Source organism: Thermobia domestica, chromosome 9, assembly GCF_964235325.1.
Source record: "Thermobia domestica chromosome 9, izTheDome1.hap1.1, whole genome shotgun sequence".
In the NCBI taxonomy this organism is placed as follows: Eukaryota; Metazoa; Arthropoda; class Insecta; order Zygentoma; family Lepismatidae; genus Thermobia; species Thermobia domestica.
The window spans coordinates 199,973,729-199,998,562 of NC_137462.1; positions in this window are offsets into that span (position 1 = coordinate 199,973,729).

Genomic DNA, 24,834 nt, shown 5'->3' on the forward strand with positions numbered 1-24,834 from the left:
TCAATACAACTAATTTGATACATAAAACTGCATCTTCTGGCCTTAAATTATAGCTACTAGTCTAAAACAAACAAGCTTATGTACGTTTACATGCAAAGATAACTGCAAATTAAAGGGAATATAAGGGACATTGTACACTTTCAGTCATCGAAACCTAGATTGCCTTCCAGGGCTGTCTAAAATTTTAAGAAAGACTTTAGATTCTTACGAATTCCCTTAGGTCTGACTCATTTTCGATTCCCGGCGCTAGCTCATGTGGTTCGGATTCCACGTTAGTCAATAGGTCCTCGTCTCATATAGCCTCGCTGCAGAACGGAGCGTTAAAATCAACTCAACTCAACTCATTTTCCCTATATTTTTGTAACAGACTGGTTTGGAAACAGTGTTGCCAACAATTTTGCACCCTTTTCACCAGGTTTACGCCTTAACACAACCGTAATACCACTAAAAATGTTTAAAAGTTACTAGAAATTCCATTAGACACGGAAATGAAAAACAAAAGTAGTAAATTCTTGGAATAGACTTTTTGGTTTGTTAGAATTATTATTACAATTAAAGCCAAATATACAGTTCCGTGACTAAACAAATAAAAACTTCTTGTTAGACACTCACTTGTTACAACAGACCGGAAGTTGAATAGAGTGGCAAACACAAAATTTGGAAAAATCACATGTGGGATGTTCCTTTTAATATTTGTTACACATCATTCTTGATTTCCACAGCTCAATACTGAATTCATCTAGTTTTTATTTTACATCTGCTACAATCCGTGGGAATCACAGCATGAATAAGAAGAAAAAGAAGAAGAAAAGCAGAGCTCACTTCCATGTGACACGCTATCAAAACCACAATGGGGTTCAAACTTTCTTTTCTTCTTTTATTTTATTTTCTTCTTTTTCTTCTTTTCTTTTCTTTTTTTGCATCCGCGGAGGAATTTTCGAAAGACTCTTTGGTTTGCCTGTTTGAATTGGTTCTATTGGTTCATCATAGGAAGCGGAAGCGCTAAGCAGGACTTCGTATATCAGACTGTCTGTTCGCTATTAAAAATCAATTAGATTTACACCAAAAATAATTCACGATACCATAGATTTTGCTACTTCCTACCAGATCAAAAATTTCTCCACTAAACAAATATTCAAAACCCCAGATTTGGTGAGAAACCCACTAAATTTGCAGCATTCGCTAGAAATTGAATTATAATGTTTCTGTATGTATGCCGTAACTTGGTTATCTGTTATAATGTAAGACCAAAACATTACTAACTAAGAATACGGTAATTCTAAGTCGCAAATTTGATATATGATTTATATTTTACATCTAGAACGATTAAAGAAGGGAGTGATGGCAAAACGAGCGAGTAGACTACGCTGACTAACCGTCTGTTTTATGGATTTTGTTAATTGTTTTACAGCCAATTCTAGTGTTTTCACAACATGCCCTTGTTTGGTGACCTTTGAAGAAACCAAGAAACCAATTGAGATCAGCATGGTGCAAGAAGTAATGTTTGAAAACATTACACTATTTTCTGGTAACATGCATTTAAAGCATTGAAGATTTCAGAAAAAAAAAAGTAAAATCACAAATGAAATGAAATGAAATCTTTGAGTTTTACGTGATGATAAGAAATGCATGGACGGTGATGGAGACGGTGCAAAGGAGGCGGTGATGATAAGAAATGCATGAAATGGTGGAATGAAGAAAGCGGGAGAACCCCGAGAATACCTACGAGCACGGTGTTTGTCCATCACACAGTCCACACGGCGCGAGCTGGGATCGAACCAGGGACCCCAACCACTGAGCCACCGCCCCTCCCAGTAAAATCACATTTACTTCAATATCAATATTACAAGCTCCATGATAATAAAGTTTCTATACGTTAGAACGTAGCAGTAAAGAAGGTAAAATAAACTATGAAAAAATGATATGGGCTAATGCATTTTGCTGTGCATATGACGCGTATATTTTTTTCTTTTTCTTTTGTAGAACGAGCCCTTAAAAATGTTATTTTTCAGCAGAGGAGCTAAAGACGTTTCTAATTTATTTTATCTATCTATCTATATATAGGGTGAACCTGAAAGATATGCACAAACGCCGGGAGATGATTCGTGACATCTAAAGAAGACAAAAAGTCCTCTTACATCTTGTCAAATTCTGCGTCGTGTAAGAATGATAGGAGTTAAAACTTGAATTGGACAATCGAATCCTGACAATTGAAACCCAACAGTAAGATGTGCACAATCTATCTATGTCTGCGCAAATGCCTAAGGTACCATTTTGCTGATGTTCATAGCCACATTTAACTAATTTTGATGTCACGAATCACTTCCCGCAGATTGTGCATATCTTTCTGTTCTGTTCCAATTCTCAGGATTCGATTGTCGATTCGTATTTGGCACCCCTGTCACTTGTACACAACGTGGAATTCGACAACATGCAACAGGATTTTAGTCTTCTTTTGATGTAACGAATCACCTCTCGGAGTTTGCACATCCTTCAGGTTAACCCTGTATATATATACTGTATGTACATTAAAATAAATTCTTGAGAAGTCCTTATAGAAGTAAATCTGTAATTAGCAATGAAAACAAAAAATGCAAACATTACTGTGAAGAAGTAAGTTTAAAATGATCAGGGCCGTAGCTAGGGGAAGCGAGCGGGGTGGTCGCCCCGGGCACCACTGATAGGAAGAGGGCGCCGAACGAGGAAGAAGAAAGAAAAAGTGTTTGAAATGAGTAAACAATACATTGCCCCGAAAAAGTATTGCTGCCCTATTAAATCAATCTTGTCGGTTTGCAAAGAAATAGATTTGTTAAAAATTTTCGTGGTTGCTACTCTGGCAATCCAAACGTTTTAATAAGAATCACAACAAGCTTTAACTTATTACTTAAAGAAAGTTATTATGTATGAGTTCTTAATAGCTACAAAATAATGACTTATAGTGTTAGTAGGAACGTGTACGAATTCAGAAACAGTCAATGCATGAAATAACGTGTTCGGAGTTTTGATGTTAATAAGTTTGGTTAACTTAATCATACTTTTCTACCTAATTGCATTAAATACGACGATGAGAATGAAGGTATGATAAATGAGAGGAGTGAAAAAACACACACAAGCTGCTGTTTGTGCGGGAGTATTAACCCTTACCGCATGCCGTGCCATATATGACACATCCCCTTTTTTCACTTTAACTTTTTTGTGATTTATCAAAGGCACCAAATGACTATTTTGCTGTGTGAGATATTGATGTATGAATAAGAGATTTTGGTGTCATCTCGCATGTTCTTTATAAATTGTAAGTGTGTCATATATGACACTTACTTATTTCTCGTCGGAATTAAGTGAAAACTCTAAAATTCAAGTTTTAATTCATTTTTCAAGTTCCCATATGAGGATTTCCAATACTGATTATTTTTTTTCGCTAAAAGAAAAATCATGCAGAGAGGGGGATAAACAAGGGGAATAATAATATTTTCGAACTTGAAGCAGTTGTAGAATAGGGGCTTAACAGGTCAGAAATTTATACAACGAATTTCGTCTTTTTGAAAGACTGATCAGCAGTGATTTTTTTTTATTTCATTGACATATGAAGTGTTTTCAATTTGAAGAAATTTATTGGGATCATTTCTCCATCAACTACTTGTATCGCCATATTTTACTTTTTGTGCATACGTATCTGGTTTTGTGATATTTTATCTATCTACATACATACGAAAGATATACACACATTATATATTAGATATATACATGTGTGTGTATGTGTGTGTGTGTGTGTGTGTGTGTGTGTGTGTGTGTGTGTGTGTGTGTGTGTGTGTGTGTGTGTGTGTGTTAGTATATTTTTAATATGTCACAATAATAACTAACCTTAAATTTAGAATTTTCATTCATTAGGAAATTAAGTAATTACTATAATTTCAAACACATGTAGTAGCCAAAGTATATTTTGGATTTTGAATACAAACATAAAATAGGCCTAATATTCCTCAACTTCGTTGATCGATATTAAGAAATTCGCAAAGAAGGCTCCTTCTGAACTTCCATTACATTTCACAAAATATATTTAACGTAAAACAATCAAAATTAAAATACTATTTATGTGTCCACATACAGAATAAAATTGCAAAAGTTTACAAGTATTACTGGAAATTAATACTGTCAGCCACTTCGAACATTTTAAAAGCACATAGTTTCTAATGTATTGAAATTTCATTTCTTATCGATAGTATGAAACGTTGTAAATTTCCATAACTGTTCTGCAAGTGGATCTGTATACAACCAACGATAGTTTTGTCAAGCTTAACAAAAGGTGCAAACTAAGCCTGTTGAGAACAGCTCTAACACGTAATGATCGCTTTTGGTTGTTGCAAGTGCAAAGCTGCTTCTCTTAGTTGAAAAAAAAACAAGAAAAAGCTTGGTAAAGTGAGTGTAGGGGCGCCGAATTCTGCTGCGCCCCGTGCGCCGAAATCTCTAGCTACGGCTCGACTGACATGCATTTCTTTTATGGAAGACCAAATGGAAATGCACTGGAAGTAACACGTATGCACCAGATGCTTTCCTCAACCGAAGAGATAAAGAGAGTCTTCACCTTCACGAGGACTCACCAATGCCTGCGGGAACATGGAAGCTTTTGATTTGTAGATGATAGAGACCTGCATGGGCCGAATTTTTCGGACCGAGCCCAATCCAGCCCGAATGTACCTAGGCCCGGCCCAGCCCGGGCCCAAAAAGTTTAGGAGATTTTCGGCCCGAGCCCGGCCTGGCCCGATAAGTTTTTTTTTAATTTTTGGCCCAAGCCCGGCCCGATAATTTTTAAAAAAATTGAGCTCGAGCCCCAATCTTTCTCAAAATTTAGTATTAAACTTGACCTAACTCTCAGAAACATTTTCTAAACTCTGGTTCACAACCTGATGCTTGCCTCCCGAATGGTACCATTGCCTCCTAGAACTTTGCCTGTCATCTAGAGAACAAAAACTTCATTTCCTGTAACAAAAATCTAACTTAATTCATTTTTAGCATAAAGTGAAAATGGCAATATTGTTTAGCGACAGACAAAACTTTCCCACCCCTTCTTGTCATATTTTGGGTTCAGTGAAGGTCAAAGTCAGAGCTCAATTTACCGCACAATGCCTGCAATCCTCTATAGTGTAAGTGGAGTCGCTAAGCAACACAAACTGTAAATAGCAATTGCATTCTATATAACATTTTTCACAGGCCCACCTTTTTAACTTTTGGCTTTATTCCAATTATCGTTTAACGAAAGTCAATAACTATTAAAGAATTTCAATTAATCGGTCCAGCCCGGCCCGACCTGAAGAGAAATCAGTGACGGCCCGCCCAATCCCGGCCCGGCCCAAAGAAATAACAGAATTGGCCCGCCCAAGCCCGGCCCGTGCAGGTATCTATTAGATGAACAAGTAGGCCAAATGTCACAACACGAAGCGTAGAGGAAAGTGTTCTACAACGCGTAGGAGCGTCACCTTGAAGTTCAACTAGAATAGCGCTACAGGAACACGCCGTATCCAAGAGTAGTGTATGGCGCATCTTACATCCTAATCTGCTATATCTATATCACATTCAACGTATACAAGGGCTTAGTGTAGCGGATTTTACCCCAAGAGTTGCCTTATGTAAATGGATGAGAAACCAGCTTGGAGTGCATCCAGTTTGTGGTGAATATTTTATTTACTGATGAAGTACGGTTCACACGCGACGGTATTGTATATATATGGAGCTTCAGATAAATTAACTTCAGATTTTAAGTGTCGACAAAGAGAATAAGGAAAATACAAAGTAGAAACTAACAAAAGATAACAAGCAAACCCCAGGACTGTAACAACCTTTTCCTATCATACATCTGTAGGCCTTTTGGCTAGACGTTCATTTCTCTGTTTTAGGGGATAATTTGGGCTTTGACCTCGACCTTGATCTTGCGTTTACTCTCCGCATTGTGAAGAATGTATCGTTTCGAAGAATCTTCAGGATTCTTATAGAGTGACCGGTATAGTCAGATCTGTGGGAACGTGTCGGGTTTTGTAACCACCCAGTGTTCGGGTCGGTGTTCGGGCTGCCATTTATTTGTAACCGATTCGAGTTCAGTATTCGTGGTTCGTGTTCCTACCAATAAGTATTCTCCTGAGGCCTGAACTTACCTGGATAGGACGTTGAAGGACCTCTCTAAGAAGGGTTACAAATTGTTCCAAATCGCTCGTCGGTCTCGATGATGAGATGAGCATTAGGCGCCGAGAGGTTCGGGTGTCTCGTCTCGAAAACCTCACGGACGATCAGACGGTCATCCAGACCATAACGCACACAAACATCACTCACACAAACAACTAAAACACACTGGAATAAATAACACTATACTTATTTATTAGAATGCTATTGTATAAAAAAAAATAACGAAGAGAAATGAACAGAACACTCAAAAGAATATGCGTGATAATTTTCATCACTGAAATCACACGTTGCCTTTTTAATGCAATGTAGCCCTTTATATATATATATATATATATATATATATATATATATATATATATATATATATATATATATATGAGATTATATCTGAAATTTCACTATGATTGCTTCACTCACACCTTGACGCACTTGGGGGACTAGCACTGGGGGAAAAGTTGCCGAGACAATCCCGCGTAGAAATCCAGTTGCTGCGCCAAACAATCCTGAAGCGTAAAGATAAGTCTGCAGCAAATTAAAAAAGAAAGTTTCCAAAGTAGAATGCTGGTGTTGGAGGGCGCGTGTATAACTGACATGTACGCACAAGGTTTGAGAACCTGGGACTTCACTAGTTGGGGCTAGCCGTAAGAAAACGTCCTTCGCCGGCTAATAGCTTGTGCCCCTTAACACAAAATCATACTTAATTCCCGACGCAACGTGCGTGGTGGCTGCACACAATACCGGAGTCAAACTCCCTGAGCACCAAAGCTCAAGGTACGAGCCGCAGTGGTTTACTGAGGAGTATTGGTAGTTCATTCCAAAAACCACTCAGTCAAATCACCTGTGTGCACATGCAAACAGAATATGGAAGATAATTTATGTTAAATTTAGTCAACTGCCCACAATGCACGAGACACTGCGATAACTCGGGCGTGAGAAAATACAGACAAGAAACTGCAAAGCAACGTGACTGGCGTCACTCTAGTCACTTGAATACCTGTTCTGGTCTAGTCTGCTCTAATCTATTGCAATGTTTCCATAAGCGATTAAAGAAAGCACTTAATTCAGTTCCAAATAGCTGCAGAATATATATACTGTGCATAATAATAAGTCAGGGAGAAATACTGTGAAGGTTCGTCGCTGACAAATATTCTCACCAGAAAGCAATGTTTTAAATATATATATGAAAAAACAATGAGAGACTTCTTTGTCCAGTTGTGTGGGAAAGAAGCAATTCCCACCGAAGAAAAAACTGATTTGCGTCACAGAATAAAGTATAAATCGAAAATAATAATCACTGTCTTTACGAAATATACAAAGTGTCCACAAAAAATACTTCTATAACCTGGTAACGGTTATAGTTTCAAAATGGTTTTAGCCATCCTTTTTTACGAAGAAAAGAATGATGCTGATTTTAGTAACTCTATTTTAGTTCTTATTTGTACCCTTAACTCTGTTTACCCTTAGCTCTTATTTGTTTCATCAATATATGCAACTAGAAGAATTTCCAGTGAGTGGAATGGAATATCCTGGAAAATAAAAGCACTTTATAGTAGACAGTGGCGTATTTAAGGGGATTTCCGGGCTTAAGCCCCTCCCGAAATTTTATTTACTATTTTAAAGTAAATGAAATATCTTGCAGAATTTTCACATTACCAGGAATAAAGTTAGCAAAGCCCCACCCCGAAACATAATCGTAAATACGCCACTGATAGTAGATGTCAGTGTCAGTTAAAATTAGTTAACCAAGAACAACTTATAATTGCAAGAAACAAAAATAAGAAATAATGGAATCGTTTCAACAGCAGTTTCGAATTGCTTTATCGTGATAGGAACAGTAAATTAAATATAGCAAAGGGATGCCTTCAATTTGAGTCTATAATTAATTTACAATATTAGCATCAAAATATCTGCGTAAATATAGACTCAAATTGTCAGAAAGAAAACAATTTTAGATTTGAAATCTGAAATGACGGCAATATTTAACATCTTTAATCTTGATTCATATTTAAGATATTTCATTCAAAACAATTAAACGTGCACGTTTAATCTTATATTTTCGTTTTCTAGTTTTCGTTTACCAAATTACTCCACCCTCAAAAAAATGATACAACATCGCAAAATTCCATTATTATATCATTAAATGTTGAAAAGAAATTGCTGTACATTGAATTGCATAACTTAAATTATATTTCTTTGCCTTTCCATTCTCTCAAAATAATATTATTATTTTGTCACTTGACTTTTATAAAGTCATAGAGCAAGAAGAGTAAAAATTATGAAAACGAAACGAAAAAAAAATAAAAAGATCTGAAGAAATTAAAATATTGAATTCCGCATCCAATCGTAAATGGTTTAGGCATAAACGTTTATTACGAGTTTCTGTTCACGTAGATTTCTTTCATTTCTTTTTTCTAAATACATTGTTGTTCGGGTATGAAGAGGAATGAACTAAAAAAAAAAAAGTATTTCATTCCTATGAACACATAAACTCGAAAATGTGGGAGAAAATTGTTGAGGGAGAAGGAGAAAGACAAAGCCAGAGAAGTAGAAAAGTTAAATCGTGAAATATCCTTTTCACACTTGTTGCCGTGGAAACAGATGTTACGGGTGAGCATTAAAATCAACTGTAAAATGTAACAAGATTCCCCACCCTTCCTCTCTCTTCCGCCCGCTCCGCTTCATTATATTTTTTTTCTTTCGTAGATAAAAAAATCGAACCGAAACTGAATGAAACTTTTAGCACATTACATTAAACAAAATAATAATAAAGTATCCTCTCCTGGTGAAAAACAAATTACTTTAAGTAATAAGTTTCTTTTCCCCTTATTGCAGTTGGAAACAATATGCATGTGTTCATTTAATTGAATTATGTGCTCGCTGTGAAATGTCACCTTTAGTTTAGCATTTTTAATTGAGTTTAGGCCAGGGGTCTTCAACGTATGATCCGAGAGACAGAGGTGGCCAGCAGAACTATTCTTTCAATCAGCATCCTTAAAATGAAACCTCAAGTCAATAATCAGGCTTGCCAACCATACGACAATTAACTGTGATATACGATATTTTAAGCCTTAATGCTACACACGCTAATGCCCTTGCGTTAATAGGTGAATATACGATCATTTAAGAAGGGTTTCTTTTTGCAGGTTTTGAATGCGCAAATAAATTGTAGATGTGCATTAAATATTTATGAAACACACACAGTGTGGTTTTTATCACTCATCCCGCTAAAAATAAATCAATAATGATTTGAGAATTGGCAAATGGCAACTCTGCATGCAATGTTTAAATTCAGCTACGTTTACAAACGGGAGGAAATAATGTTATTTAGACTAGTCTTAATAAGGATAAAAAAAGATGATGAGAACAATGAAGTCGACATGAAGTTTGAACCTGAAGATTACTAGGTAAGTTTATTATATATGTTATTGTTTTTATTAGTAGTAATAGACTTATTTCTACAATTATCACTCGCATAACGAATAATTTTAAAGACGGAAATCGATAATTTTGTTTTCTGAGGTTGGCAACTCTGGTCAATATAAAGATAATGCTATCTATAGTGACCAGAGTTGCCAACTTCATTATTTCCATTAGGACTGCCTACAAGACAAGAGCTAAGGTATTTTCCTCTCAGAAGAGTGTCGCGGAAATAACAACCTATTTTAGAGAACGTGTCTATTTCTTTTGGGATAGTTCTGTCGTGCGAAAGGAAAAGTCTGTTTCCTTTCGAGAAGGTAACGGGAAGGTAATATCCCGTCTCGAAAAACAAACCTCTTTTTTTATTGGAAAACCTTTTTCTAGTTACAAAAGATCTTTGTCGTCTCAAAAAGTGTATCTGTTTCTGTTGGAAGAGGCCTGTCTCGCCTCGAATTTTATCACAAAAGTTCTGTTTCCTCTAGTCTTGTGGAGAAAAATACCATAGTCTGACCACCATGGTATAGATCTATATTCTGTCTACAGGGAGCTGTAGAATAGTTCGTTTTCCCTTAGAATATCGTGAACATGGATTAGGAAGATCTCTGGACTTATTACAGATAATACAATTATTTAATAATACAATTGCAAATGTCGTTAAACTGAACGTGTTGTTATATCAGCGAAGATAAGATGAATTATTAGGACTTATCTTTATACAGAGGATGGACTTTCTCAAAGTAATCTGGATTCGATGAAATTTTCTTGTCCCAGCGTTTCGTCCGTCAGTCAAAGACAAACTGGAGGTCATTTTTGGTGAAGTGTTTCAGTAACTTCTAACCCTTTACAACTTGCTTGATAACATTTTTTTTATTTAACGTCCAATGATTATACTCCGAGGTTAAGAGAATCAGTGTTGACAGTGTCGTACTTAGGATTTTGTTTCGGGAGGGCTATGCACAACATGAGGAAGCAGGGGATTCAATTGCCCACCTGAGTTTGGGAATTAAATATAATTTAACTTATGCATAAATTGAAGTTTTAATGGCAAGAATTGGAGATTGGTGAATCTTGGAGAGTGGTGATTGATTGATGTGATACACACAGGAATTTAGCAGTGAATCTAGCCTTTTATTTTATCCATAGATGAAAAAGGAAGCATCCTCTTGGCCTACATAATTTCCCGGGCTACTTATGTCCCCCCTCTTCATTTTCTTTAACTCAAACATTTACCTTTCTTTGTAACTAAACGATGTAAATATTCATTTGCTCTAATAACTGAAGTCCCGTTATGTTGATATCCGTACAAGTTGGTGTAGAACACCAGTTTCGCTTATCAGCTCCTCTTAGTTTTGGTGTTCCTGACGACGAGCGACTTTAATCACAACTAACAACGGTCGAAAGTATGATACGGGAAACGAAAGAAAGTAACAAATAAGAAAAAGAAACAGAAGAGTAGAATGGACGAAAGAAAGAGAAAAAATTCTTACATGGAATGAAATTTGACAAATACAGTATTATTTCTGAACAAGGACCAAGAGAAAATGGAAAGTCAATGAAATTCCTAGAAATAATAAGAAGGATTGTCGTTGTACGTGGAATGTGAAAACTAACAAATTTATTTCGGGGATACTTGAGCCCGATAGCCCCCTAAATACACCACTGGGTATTGATAATAATGAATGAAATGGTGGAATGACGAAAGTGGTGGAAAACGGGAGAACCCCGAGAAAATCCACGCCCACGGTGTTTGTTCAGCAGAGAACAAACTGGGGTTGAACCACCCGAGTCCCATATGGTAACGAGAAAAACGTTTCTTGGCCAGATTCGTGTTGGGTGGGATTGGAAATGAATAATTACTAATTTCGTAATAGTGAATGAAGAGAGAAGGTGTTTGAGAAAGAGTAGTAGCCTTATTTGTTTAATAATGATCAGTACAAGTTGCTTATATAGAACCATAATGTTATTAAAATTGACATTAAATTATATAACCCTTATTAAATATGTTATGGAAATAAGATATTTACTTAGATAATATTAGAATACTTACAGAATAATATTCATATATTGTCGAGTTATACAAGGGTATAATTTCAAGGAACGTATGATCTATAATTGAAACAAAACAGAATATATGGGAAAGTTCGTATGAATGGTTATGGTAGGCTTCACCATTTAAAGAAATAAGAGTATTTTAGAAAGTCATCTGTCCAATATTATGGATAACGATTTACGTGGTAGGGCTTATACTCATCAGTCTTCAATGAAAGAATGATTACAGATGCTAATGCCAAAAGGAATAAGAAAAATGAGTACTGTAGTTAGGATTATGCGTACACTTCACATTCACTTCCGATGGAATGTAACAGAGACCTAAACTACAACATTTGCCTCACGAAGGTGAGAATTGTTGTGATGGACAAGTTACGTTGTTTTATGAGATGGGATCTTTTTTATCATCTAATATGATCTTCCAGGGATTTCAAAACATTAATATAAATATCACTGTCCAGTTAAAATTGACTGCTCGCTTTCTTTATCATTAGTGAATATAGATTTTTACTCAAAAATATATTGTTTACCCTCAATGTGCAAATTATATGTATATGCCACTTTCAAACCCCAAAAACTGAAAGCTACACTACCTGGTTAATCCTGGCGGCGCCATACACTTTTGCCATTTCTCAGGCAACGATTGGGTTCCATGGCGAAAGAAGTTTAAAGGATGGTATGCAAAGTAGTAACCAAATACATCTTGGACCGCATGAAAATCAAGAAGTTCTTCTCTGCCAAGAAGTGATCCAGATGCTGAAAGAAGTGCTAGTCGGTGAGAGAGACATTAGAAGAATACATTGGGTGAAGAAGAATTTAATTACTGCAACTAATGAAAATATTTTAAAGCTTTTATCGTCGTTTAAGCGACACGTGGTGTTTACCGCCCTGTCATAGGCTATTTCGTGTGGACACCTTAACAGTTAATGATTGCTGACGATTTTGTGGTAAGTTTCAAATAGTTTAGCACTACCATGGTGCATTACGCTCACCATACACCATTATCTCAGTAACAACGTGTTCTGCGGATCAAGGATGATTTGGGAAACCATCATTAACGTAATTAAGATCCAATAACAATCCTGACCTTTTATGATTGTTTTAGTAGAGCCGTTTTACATCAGATGTGATTACTGGATGCAGGGTATTTTTCCGATTATTTCTTTGTTGCACAGAGTTGCTATTTTTGTTGAGCGATGTCAGCTCATATAGAACCTGTAAGTCCAACTTCTTTTCACCTTAGAGGTTACATGGATCCATCAAATAGACAGTGGTATGGTGTTCGCCTAACTCATCTGCAGTTGTATATATACAGGGTGTTAGTGAACTATACCGACAAATTGTGAGAGGTGATTCCTCACATCAAAATAGGAGAAAATTTTATATGGAGCTATTGCGAAACGTGCATAGTTTCAGAGTTAGGGCTGTCTAAAATCGCGGAAAAGCTAAATTTCAACAGACCCTATTTCGAATTCCAGAAACTGTGGGTGGTGGTCCTTTTCAGCCTAAAGGAAGCCACGCAAACACAATTCAAAAGTGTAGGGGAGAGTTGTATAAAACGGGGACGGCGGTTCAAACGGGCACATGGTGTTTCTACATGATTAGCGCTGCTTACAGCGGCAAGGCTATGCATTATTGTTCAAGACAATGATTACACCATTTTGGGCAGGAATAAAAACATCACTGTACAGTTAGTGTAGATGTGTATTGCTTGGAAGTTTCTGGCGAAATATTTTTCGATGTGTCGCCGTTCTACTATGTGACTTACACCCTGATTACATGTAGAAATAAATTTGGTAAATATACTAATGTATTCATTAAATTTAAGCTATTGTTTACACGTTTCACTTATTGGGTTATATAACCTATGAGCATAGGGAAGCCATGTTTTTCCATGTATGTCACATTCTGCCAAAACGGGGGCATAGAAGGTAGTACAAATTGGGGACGTCCCCATTTTAGACGACATGTAATATCATTACAATTTACTTGTAGTTCGCGTATTACAGTCCGCTTGAGACTGCGTATTACAGTCCAGCATATACTAGCACTAGAAGAAAGTCTTTTTGACCTGACACTAACCGATTTACATTCTCTTGTGTTCGAGTTAACTGAAGCTAACCGTATTTCCCACTCGTTTAACAGGGACAAGAAGATTGCTGGAAAACACTGGCTTACGGTTTTCTCTGACGCACCCTAAGCTTTCTTCGCGTGATCCTGAGAAGACTTCTATGGTTAGGACAAAGAGATTTAATCGCGAGACTGTCAACAAGTTTTTGATATATTGGATTCTTTTTATGAGCAATATCATTTCTCTCCGAATGATATTTATAATGTTAACGATACAGGCATCATGATGGTACCCAATAAGCCGTCTAAAGTGTTTGCACTCTTTATAAAAAAAAAAAAAAAAAAAAAGGAGGTGCTTTGACATCATCTGAAAAAGGGGTTTTAGTGACTACAAAAATATGTATAAACGCGACTTGTAATTTTGTGCCTGCCATGTTTGTTTTCCCCAGGAAAAGGGAAAATCATATGTTGATGGATGATGCACCTCTTGGTTTATTTGTTGTGTATCACGAGAGTGGCTGGGTAAATAAGGAAAATTTTTGGTTTGGTTTAATAAATATTTAGAGTTCGCAAATCCTACTTCTGAGAAACCTGTGCTACTTCTATTAGACGGTCACAATTAACATGTCAAGAGCTTATAACTGATCAAATCTAACAAAGAAAAGGAATGTAATTTTGTTCTGCTTTCCACTACACATCCCACAGATTACAACCTCTGGATGTTAGTTTCATGGCACCTCTAAGTAACTACTATTCTGGAGAAGTAAGGAAATGGTTGATAAATCATCCTGGCCGGAAAGTAACCATTTATCAAGTCGGGAATACTCTTCAATGTAGCTTTTGTAAAGCAGCTTCAGTGCAAACGGCAGTAAATTGCTTTAAGAAAACTGGAATATACCCCTTAAACAGAGATGCATTTACTGATCACTTCTTCTCTCTATCTGAGAAGGCCGAAAGACCATGCGGATCGACAACTGCTGAGCTTTCTCAACATTCTACCTCTGTGCCCATTTGTGTCCTGCCACCAGCTGCAGAACTATCTCAACACTCCACGTATGCGGCTGCCACTTCTCCAACATAAAACTGTTAAACCTTATCAACCTTCAATATCTGGGATTAATTGGAATCCGGTGGGAAGTTTTTCAAGTTTTCGCATTTCATCAAAATTGCTCATACCTGTCTTGTCTGATAAGGGTTATACTCTTCGAGATCCGAAATCAAAGAAAATTAAACTCAAGACGAAAACAATACTATCTTCATCGTTGGAAGAGGAAGAGAATTCTGATGTTGCTTTTTTTTTTTTTTTTTTTTTTTTTTTTTTTTTGCAATGGACTCTATAGTCATTCAAAAGCAAAAGAAGGATGGATTAGGTGTTCTGGCGGCAATGTGTGGGCACACGATGCCTGTTCTAACGTGGACGAAAAGGATGATATATCTGTTTGTGACTTTTGTAGCACGTAAAGTTTAAATTGTTGCTTACTAGACAAAATTATTTTATTTCTAATTAGTTTTATTTAGTACGAAAATCTCATTTTTATTTCTTTTTTGATTAATTATAAACAAGATATTTGTAAACTAGATATGTGTATAAGATATAAACAAGTTGTAAAGATGATGTAAAAAGTTTTAAGCAAGATATATGTAAGTTTTGAAAGTATTTGGTAAGTTTTTAAAGGCAACCCAATTTTACCAGACTAGTTGTATAAAACGGGGACTTTCACCCTTTTTCAGTTTCCCTTATTTTTTGTTAAAATAAACGTTCTTATGATACAAAACGACCTGTTTCATAGTAGCCAACATTCCACTGAATGCTTTGATTTGCATCTAGCAATTTTATCATTGATAGTTTTGGTTTTATGTACTAAAATATATAAGGGTCCCCATTTTGTACAACTTTCCCCTATATTTGATCAATTTTCAATAGGTGTACAGGGTATTCCCTACATGGAGTAATTCTCAGATATACTCTCAATAGAATTTTCAGATATATCCTGATTTCAAGAAGGGTCTAAAGTAGACAGAAGATACACCTTGACAACAATGCGTACCCAATGCTTCGGAGGGAAGTTGGAAGTGTTGAAAACCGGAAGCTCCATGTTGTTTTGTGTTTATGTGTGATGCGATGTATTTCGTCACGGCATATTTCACGTTTTCTTCACTTATATAAACATGAAAGAAAACATGCAGCATGCGTTTTCCCGAGTACGAGAGACCGTACTGCTGATGATCGTTAACACTTGCGACATGGAACCAAAGGATTCCGTATTCACTGCTATTAAGACTTATCGTTTGTCTACTTTAGACCAATCATAAAATCAGAGCATATCTCAAGATTCGGTTGATGGCATGTCTGGGAATTTCACCCTGCAGGAAATACTCTGTATACCCATTAAACATCAATGAAATGTGCATTTTTGGACTGCGTATGCGTGACTTCTCTTACGCTGATAAGGACTACCATCCACAGTTTCTCGAATTCGAAATAGGGTCTCTTAAAATTTGGCCTTCTCACGATTTTGGACAGCTCTGACTCTGAAACCATGCACTTTTCCCCAAAGGTCCATTTGAACTGTTTGTCATATTTTGATGTGAAGAATCACCTCTTACAAACACCGTGTGCATGCGTTTTCTCGGGGCTCTCCCGTTTCCTCCCACTTTCTTCATTCCACCATTTCATTCATCTCTCATCATCACCGTCTCCTTTAGCCTAACCGGCATAACTGTGGGACGTAACACTCAAAAATTTCATTTCATTTTTTGACCTCTTACAGTTTGTCGGTCTAGTTCATTAACATCCTGTATATATATATATATATATATATATATATATATATATATATATATATATATAGAGAGAGAGAGAGAGAGAGAGAGAGAGAGAGAGAGAGAGAGAAACTTTTCTGATGATCTAGTTACAGACTGTTCTAGAGCTCATGATAACATGCCATGTGTTTTATTTCTTAACGTTGTAAATGTTGTATCACTGACGTGAAATTTCACAAACCAACGTTGTATGGTGTGTTCATTCAACACCCCTTACCTAAAAGTACCGTTGACGTTTTACGCTAGTACAGAGAAAAATCCGTTCTCCGGACAGCGGTATATTCTACAAATATACGGAATCCTCTTGTTTACTACAGAAATCAGTACGGAGCATACGTTATCCATATGTTACACACGCACTGCCCTTAGATGTTACATCATGCCGTTGCAGGATGTCTGACATCTAACAGTTTTCCGTATATCACATGCATATACACTTATGTTACCTTTGTCAGCTATATGTTATATACGTCCATTTGTATACGAGATTCTAACTGCCTATATTGTTTCGTACGAAATGTACGTATAAATGGAAAATTTATACGGAAAATATTATAAAACATGCGATTTCAGTTATAAGTCTGCTGTATGTTAAGTACAAAAACTACAGGAATTACGCTTATAACCTACCTTTTTAAGTACGCCACCTACATTTTTTCTAAGTGTATGCATAATATTCCAGTTCAAAATCGTAAAGAAAAATAATTTACAATTGTGTGTTCTTGAGAACTTAGGAGCTTGAGGACATTGGGGACTTCTGACAGCTTTAAATATCTCTTTCGTCAAGATTAGAACGGAATCCAATGTGATAGAAAGCGAATTTAATGCGTGCAGCGCTGAGTCACGTCTGAAGTAACTTGTCATTTGTACCATATGCAACATATTTGCTATGATGCTAGTATTATTATTGCAAGGTTAAAAAAAATCTTAAAATCCTACTTGCAGGTATGAAAAACTTCTGCATTTATATGTTGTTTTTATACTAATCAAACTGATTTGGATATGGAAGCTTATGTGAGACTTGGGAGAACCATTTTTCAACCACTGGTTGAATTTACAATTCACTCAAATTTCTATAATACGTCCTACAGAGTTTTTTCAAGTTTTGCTTGAGACAACAAACTAGATTCCTCATGTATAAGAGTCAAGCAGTGCTAATTTCTGGTGCGAAGTGTCATTTGTTCCATTAAAGACCACGTGAATTTGTGATGGACAATATGGTGTTCGTGTTTTTTTTGGGGGGGGAGGGGATTCCCTTTTCTTCCACATTCTCATTCTATTAGACTTTTCGTTATCATTTACTTTCATTAATTATTAGCCGTGTCCTTTAGTCTAAAAGGCATAAATGTGGTACGTAAAACTAGAACTTTCATTTTCCATCTATCAGTAGCGTAGCGTGATATTCCGAAAGGGGGATGCCAAAGTTAGTCATTTGTGCGATATAGTACTACTGTAAGCAGCAATACATAGCTATTCCGAATAGAAATATAGGGTTATACAAAATTTAGAAGGAAGCCCCCCTAATTGGAGGTCTAGTGGGGCATAAAGAAGCGAATGCGTGGATTACGTTAGAATTTAAAAACCAATTGTCTCAGCTCCTTCTTGCTGCTACCGTTGTGACGAGAAAACTAGGCCCCACTTTTGTATGAACATTGTTTCCAGTATCGTTCCCGTCATTTCTTTCTCGTGGGCGGCTTTTTTCTCCACATACCACACGTCAATCTCGTTCTTTCAAAAAAAAAATCGCCCCTAGAAATTTGTCATCTTGGGTCCGGAACTCAGACGCCCGTTCGTGAATATGGGCCTGATTATATATATATCATTTGAAGATGTAAATACAAAGCACTTAAACCAACTCTGGGGGCCTGTTTCTGTATCCAGATACTGAAGTCAAGGGCGCAAATCTGTCTTCAACGTTCGTGGGATGGGTAAGACTGTTCCCATAATCCTTTCCTTTTTTAACGATGTTCAAAATATTTATGAAGTTGAAAAAAGTGCTGTGGAGGATTAGGGAAGCAGAGTTGTCTATAACATCGGCAGGAGGGTACATTTTAAGGCTTATTGTGGGGGGAGGGGAGAAGAGACTCATATTACAGTAGATGAATCAGATTTCTGAGGTAAACCTGTTGTACTCGTATATTATATACCAAATGATGTAGATGAAATAGTGGTACATATCATTATTACAACTCAGTGCCGTGAGCACATTCTGAAATTTGAATATATGCATAATAATAATTGACATGTTTCTACTTACGCATCCACAATGATCCACATTAAAATTTTAGGACATTTGTTTTATAACAATACAAATAATGACTTCTCCAAAACTATGAAATAAAATCAATCAGGCCTATATTTGGCGCAACAATACTCTTATCTGAGCAAAATTATGATTACCACAATAGCATTATAGGAATTGTTACAGGAATTAAACAAATAGTTGAAAATAGACTACTAATAATTAATGACAATGAAATATTAAAGAATACGATTCTTTTTTAAAAATGAAACAAGTCAAAGGACATCAGTTTCGTTTGTGGCGGTCGGATAGAAATCATCATCACAATCTCAAATCGGATTATTGGGGGGGGGGGGACAAGATTATAGGGAACATGTTCCCCTTATGTCCCTGAGATTTGTGCCAGTGACTGAAGGGCCCTGGCACAATCTTTGCGAGTGACGGGGAGTGGTGGCTCTCTTGTCCTACCAGATCGGTGATCGTAATTCTACAGAATGCTTTATATTTATGCCTGTGTCTTTGAGCTCCTTTACGATGAAGATTACAATTACGATGCATTTAGTTGCGATTAAGGCATAACTATTTTAATACTATTATTTACATAACCGGCATGCTTCAAAAATGCGTTGAACTAACAGGCCCGTAGCCAGCCCAAAAATTTAGGGGGGGGCCGGTAGAAGTTAGGGGGGGCCGACCCAATCATATTATACTTAATCACCATATTATAGTTCATTTGCAAGCCTACCGTGAAACTTTTAGGGGCCAGCCAAAATTTAGGGGGGCCCGGCCCCCCTAGCCCCCCCGTGGATACGGGCCTGTGAACTAACCATTTCCGTTTTGTTCTATTTCCTTTATATTAGGGCTCGTACGTTCTGTTCAGAAACTATAGTTTAGTTCAAAATATATACAGTTGGAAATACTTGAATATGCCAGCGTATATCTAAAGCAAATTTAGGGTTGCAAGGGATGAGGAGGAGTGAGAAGGGAAGTATTGCGCATGCGCATTCAACAGAAAGCAGACGAAAACCCCGGTGCTTTCAGTAGGCCTGGAAGCCCGAGGAAAATAGCATACGACAGGAGGAAAGACAGAAAATGTGCATCTGAGCGACGCGCATGCGTAAGTCGTCTTCAATATCAAAGTAAGTCGAGAGAGCGCGCCAGAAGATTGCAGTGGAAATAATTGTGATAATTACAAGCAAACAATTTATATATAATGAAATACGTACTTTTTCTTATTAACAGGAGATGCCGGGCATACCGGCGTTCTCTTACGCTACGCCGCTGCCATCTATAGGAGTGTAACATTTTTCAAGAGTAGGCTATTTATTATATTATTAACTAGCAGAATACTCGTTCTTCGTACGGGAAAAATATGTTTCAATTTGAACATAAAGGGGATGAATTAGGATTTAAATGGCATCAAAAGTGCCACTGTTCGTCTTATCAACCTCGAAAACTATGGATTCGACACTAATATCAGTCATTTTCGATCATATATATATATATATATATATATATATATATCTTCCATAAAGTTGTGGGGTTGAATTTGTAATTTAAACAGCATCGGAAGTGTCACTGTTCATCTCAGCGACCCCGGAAAATATATAGATATTCGACACTAATATCCGCCATTTTCCACTGGACCAGGGAGGATCTTGGTGATTAGATTCAATTGTGATCAACTTCTATCATGATTGGCTGATTCGTTATTGATCAGCCAATCAGCGTTCAGAATTTACCGTGTTTCCGTTATATATTTCTATTAAAAGAATTTAAAATTTTTCTTAACAATGATTATATATATATATATATATATAGAGGAGAAGGTCTAAATACGGGCTACCATTTTTATTTTTCGAATATCAATAAAATGTTCTAAGGTATGTACGAAATAACAAGTCCAAATATGTTGAGAGATGTTAACTTCATAACAGACTTACAAATATAGTTGAAAATTCCAAGACTAACATTAATACATACAGTTTTCTGAGAGAGGCCATAATGTTAAGTTTTGAAAGTATGGTCTAAATATGGGCTACCTTCGAAATTTGCCACAAAAAACTAAGAAAAATGCTTGAAGGTACAAAATAAGGTGAAAGAATAATTTAGAGGTGATGACTGTCTATTTACAAAAGTCACAGATGTAGTCTTCCTTTTCCGCACCAGCACATTCGTTATATGCCCACATTGAACACATTATACATCTAACCCATAGCTCCCCTTGTGTATCTTCAGAGAATTTCCTATTGCAGAATATACAATTTGCGTCTTCGTCATCAGGCTATCCCTTGGATGCGCTATGCCAACGGATCCTGGAGGACTTCCTTTCATTATTTGACTAATCATGTTCGTTTGCGGAAATATTACCATGGGAGGCACATATTGTCCATCGGCGTTCATACATGCGCAATAATTGTGATTGTTGCATCTTTCTCTGTAGAAGTTAGAGCTACTATTTGTCTTTTACCTTTCCTTCCAATTAGAGACGGAAATTTGTTTTGAATATTTGTTGGGCCATTCATCATAAGCATCTTCGAGCAGACGAAAAAACTGCTGAATATTTTCCTTGTTGAAACCAAAAGCGCGAGCAAAAGACGTTCCACATGGTTTACGAAGCGCAATAACGTTTTTTGTGCCGACAAAGGAAAAAATCAAACCATGATCTTCTAGCCTCTGTGTCCATAAATGGATGTTGAAGACCATTTCGTTATGCCAGTTGCTACGTCATACGTTGCAAGTCGCTCCTGGTGTATCCCAAGAAATTTTGCTCTATGAGTAGATATTCTACCAGTTGCTTTTCAAGCTTGTCCTCTAATATAGGTTTTCTTCCAAGTTTTGTCGTTGCTGCTTCAATGAGAGTTAGATTGTTTCTTCCTTAACGTTTGCAGAGTTTTAAGTGGCACATTAAAAATCTTTGCTGCTTTCAGCGTCCCCATGCTTTCTTTTTTCTTACGGCGCTAATAGCACTCGCCATGTCCACATCTTGCTTCCATATCTTTCTCTTGCCTTTTGGAATGTACTTGGGTTTCGATCTTGGCATGCTGAAATAAAAGACATAGTTTGAGAATTTTACAATGATGGTCCAAATATATAGACCTAGCAAGGTAGCCTGTATTTAGACCATTCATAGATTTTGCTTTGTCACGTAACAGTGCTCATACACAATATTATTTACCTTTCATTTTCTAGTAACTACAAATGCTATCCCTACATAATACAACTTACCTGTTACAATTTTTCAAACTGAGTTTTCTTATGGTCAAAAATAATACAAAACACATACTTGATAAAACTTTCAAACGATTGCACACAGGCAAAATACACAAGTTGATCAACCAGACCCAACTGTTCGTCGCCAACTGAATCAAGCTACCACCTTCGTCCTTGAATAATGCTTTCACACATTTGTCACTAGGTTTTAGTACTAGACAAGCATACAGAAGTCTAGAACGCCACCTAGCCCATATTTAGACCTTCTCCTCTCTCTCTCTCTCTCTCTCTCTCTCTATATATATATATATATATAATCATTGTTAAGAAAAATTTTAAATTCTTTTAATAGACATATATAACGGAAACACGGTAAATTCTGAACGCTGATTGGCTGATATATATACGTATATGTTAAAAGAAATTAGAATTTTTTTCTTAACAATGAATATATGTCTGTTAAAGAATTTTAATATTTGTCATAACAATGTATGCATTTCCATTTATTTTCGGTAGTGTCTGAAGAAGGATATGTTAGATATCCGAAACTGTCACATTTATTATTTTATTATTTCATTAGGGAGATATATATTTGCTTTGCTCAGCATTTGTATTTTAGAGTAAAGTACGCCATTTTTGATCATTTGTATATATCTCCCTCCTTCCACTCCCCTTAACTTGCATCGTCAAAATGAAAAGATAAAAAACATCATAGGTCCGAACCTCATCTATGTTCCAAATTTGATAGAGATCAGTCTCGTGGTTCAAGAGTTATTAAGTTTGGTTAATTTTTATATATATTCTCCTCCCCATCCCCTACGTTGTACTGTCAAAGTGAAATGATATAAAACATTCCAGGCTCGAACCTTATCCCTAACAGCACAAGATGTGCTAAGCATGTATCATTTAGGTGTCCCAGTTACTTTTTAGGTACCCGACACTTGGCACATATGATACTCATGTGCTAAGTATGTACTTCAGCTACCTACAGTTTTAGGTACTTGTTACACCTGATTTATATTTGCAACTATGTACCACAAAAATAGCATTTCTATACCTGGCCCAGTTTCGCACTCTAACAGTCATTTGATTTTATGTCGTCACTTGAGACATACAGTATATATGTCATGTTCTAGGTACGTTAGTGGGGTACCTCCTCCCTCAGGTCATGTTAGGGATCTATGTTGAAAATACAATCGAGATCGGTCGGATAGTTCAACTGTTATTAAATCACAAACATAGTGACTTATATTTTTATATATATAAAGATTTACTAATCACCCTGAAATGACGCCCCTGCATGCTACGATTTTCCCTTCAAGAGTCTCCTTTGTTATCTTCATCTTCTTAATGGCAAACTTTACTTAAAGAAATAGATCTTTTTTCATAGTTTGGGTACGGAAATAGCTTAGTTTTCATTTGTAATTTCTTTTAAAATCGAGACTTCTTTTTTTGGGGGGGAGATTTCATTTCTTCCGAGAACTAAGTGGATAAGCAACTGTTGAATTACATGTGGCTACTATTTTCCTAGGCGGAATTCTGATTTACTTTTGGCTACATAGATCGGATAAAAATGAACGATGTGAATCAACTACAAAAGATTCTGACCTATGTTCTCAGAAAATAAAATACGGAAGTAGGGACTTTTAACTTTTCCTTTGGCCTACTTCTTGTTTGAAGTTTTTTTTCCCGTTGATATTACTTCGTTCATTCCTTTCGTAGCAAACTAGACTTAAAAAACTGAAAAAGAAAAGAGAAGGTAGTAGTAAAAGCACAACCAATATAAATGTTGAAGCATTTTAGTTTTGTTGCCATGGCAACTCTCAATAATAAAGAACATCAAACGATCGTCAAGCGCCTTTGCCCTACTTCTAGCTTTTCCCTGTGTGTGTGTCTGTGAGGTTGTTTTGTGTGGCTTTTGCGCGGCAGCGCTTTATTATCACATACTCACGACAGATGGCACTGCAATTGATTGTTAAAACAAGTATGTTTAAGTGAATTATTGGTTTTATGTACAGACAAAAGGGCTATTGGCGAAAGTAATCAAATCAATAAAAACAATGCATATACTATTTTATTTTACATTCTTGCATCATTTATTTGTGAAAAGAAAACAAGAAAGGAAGAGAGAGAAATAAAAATATGTACTATATAGCATTAAATCGCCTTATCATAATCATTATCATCATATAGCTTTTTGTATTAACGCACGATTTTACTGTTTCAATAAATTTCATGAATTGTAACCTCTTTCTTTCACTTCTTCACATCCTATCCCCATGCTTCTGGCATGTCCCTCATGATACGAGGCAGACCCGTATCCAGGGGGATCTAGGGGGAAGCGGGACCCCTAAATTTTTGCCGCCCTCCCTAAAATTTTCACGGTAGGCTTGCAAATGAATTATAATATGATGATGACTTATAGTATGGTTGGATCGGGCACCCCTAACTTCAGCCAGCCCCCCTGCATTTTTGGGCTGGCTACAGGCCTGATACGAGGTGCATTGAAGTTATAACACATCCAATCTTTCTTTTCCCTTAGGAGTGGTAACAGATAGGAACATGTTGTTTGTTTTAAAATACGCGAGCACTCGTTATCAATGCGTGACATAGATGGCAACACCGTACAGCACGCAGAAATCTAGCGGCAATGGTGAGAGCGATGACTGTTTTTGATACTTACGATACTCTATAGGAACAGCGTAAAATCATTCGTGTTTTCCATTTCAGTGGTGTGACACGGCTTGAAAATCATCGTCAGTTGAGTGAGATATATGATGATGGTGTCAGGAATGTACGGTATCTAATGTGTGTTCGTGGGTCGAGAGTTCAAAGAAGGTAGAACA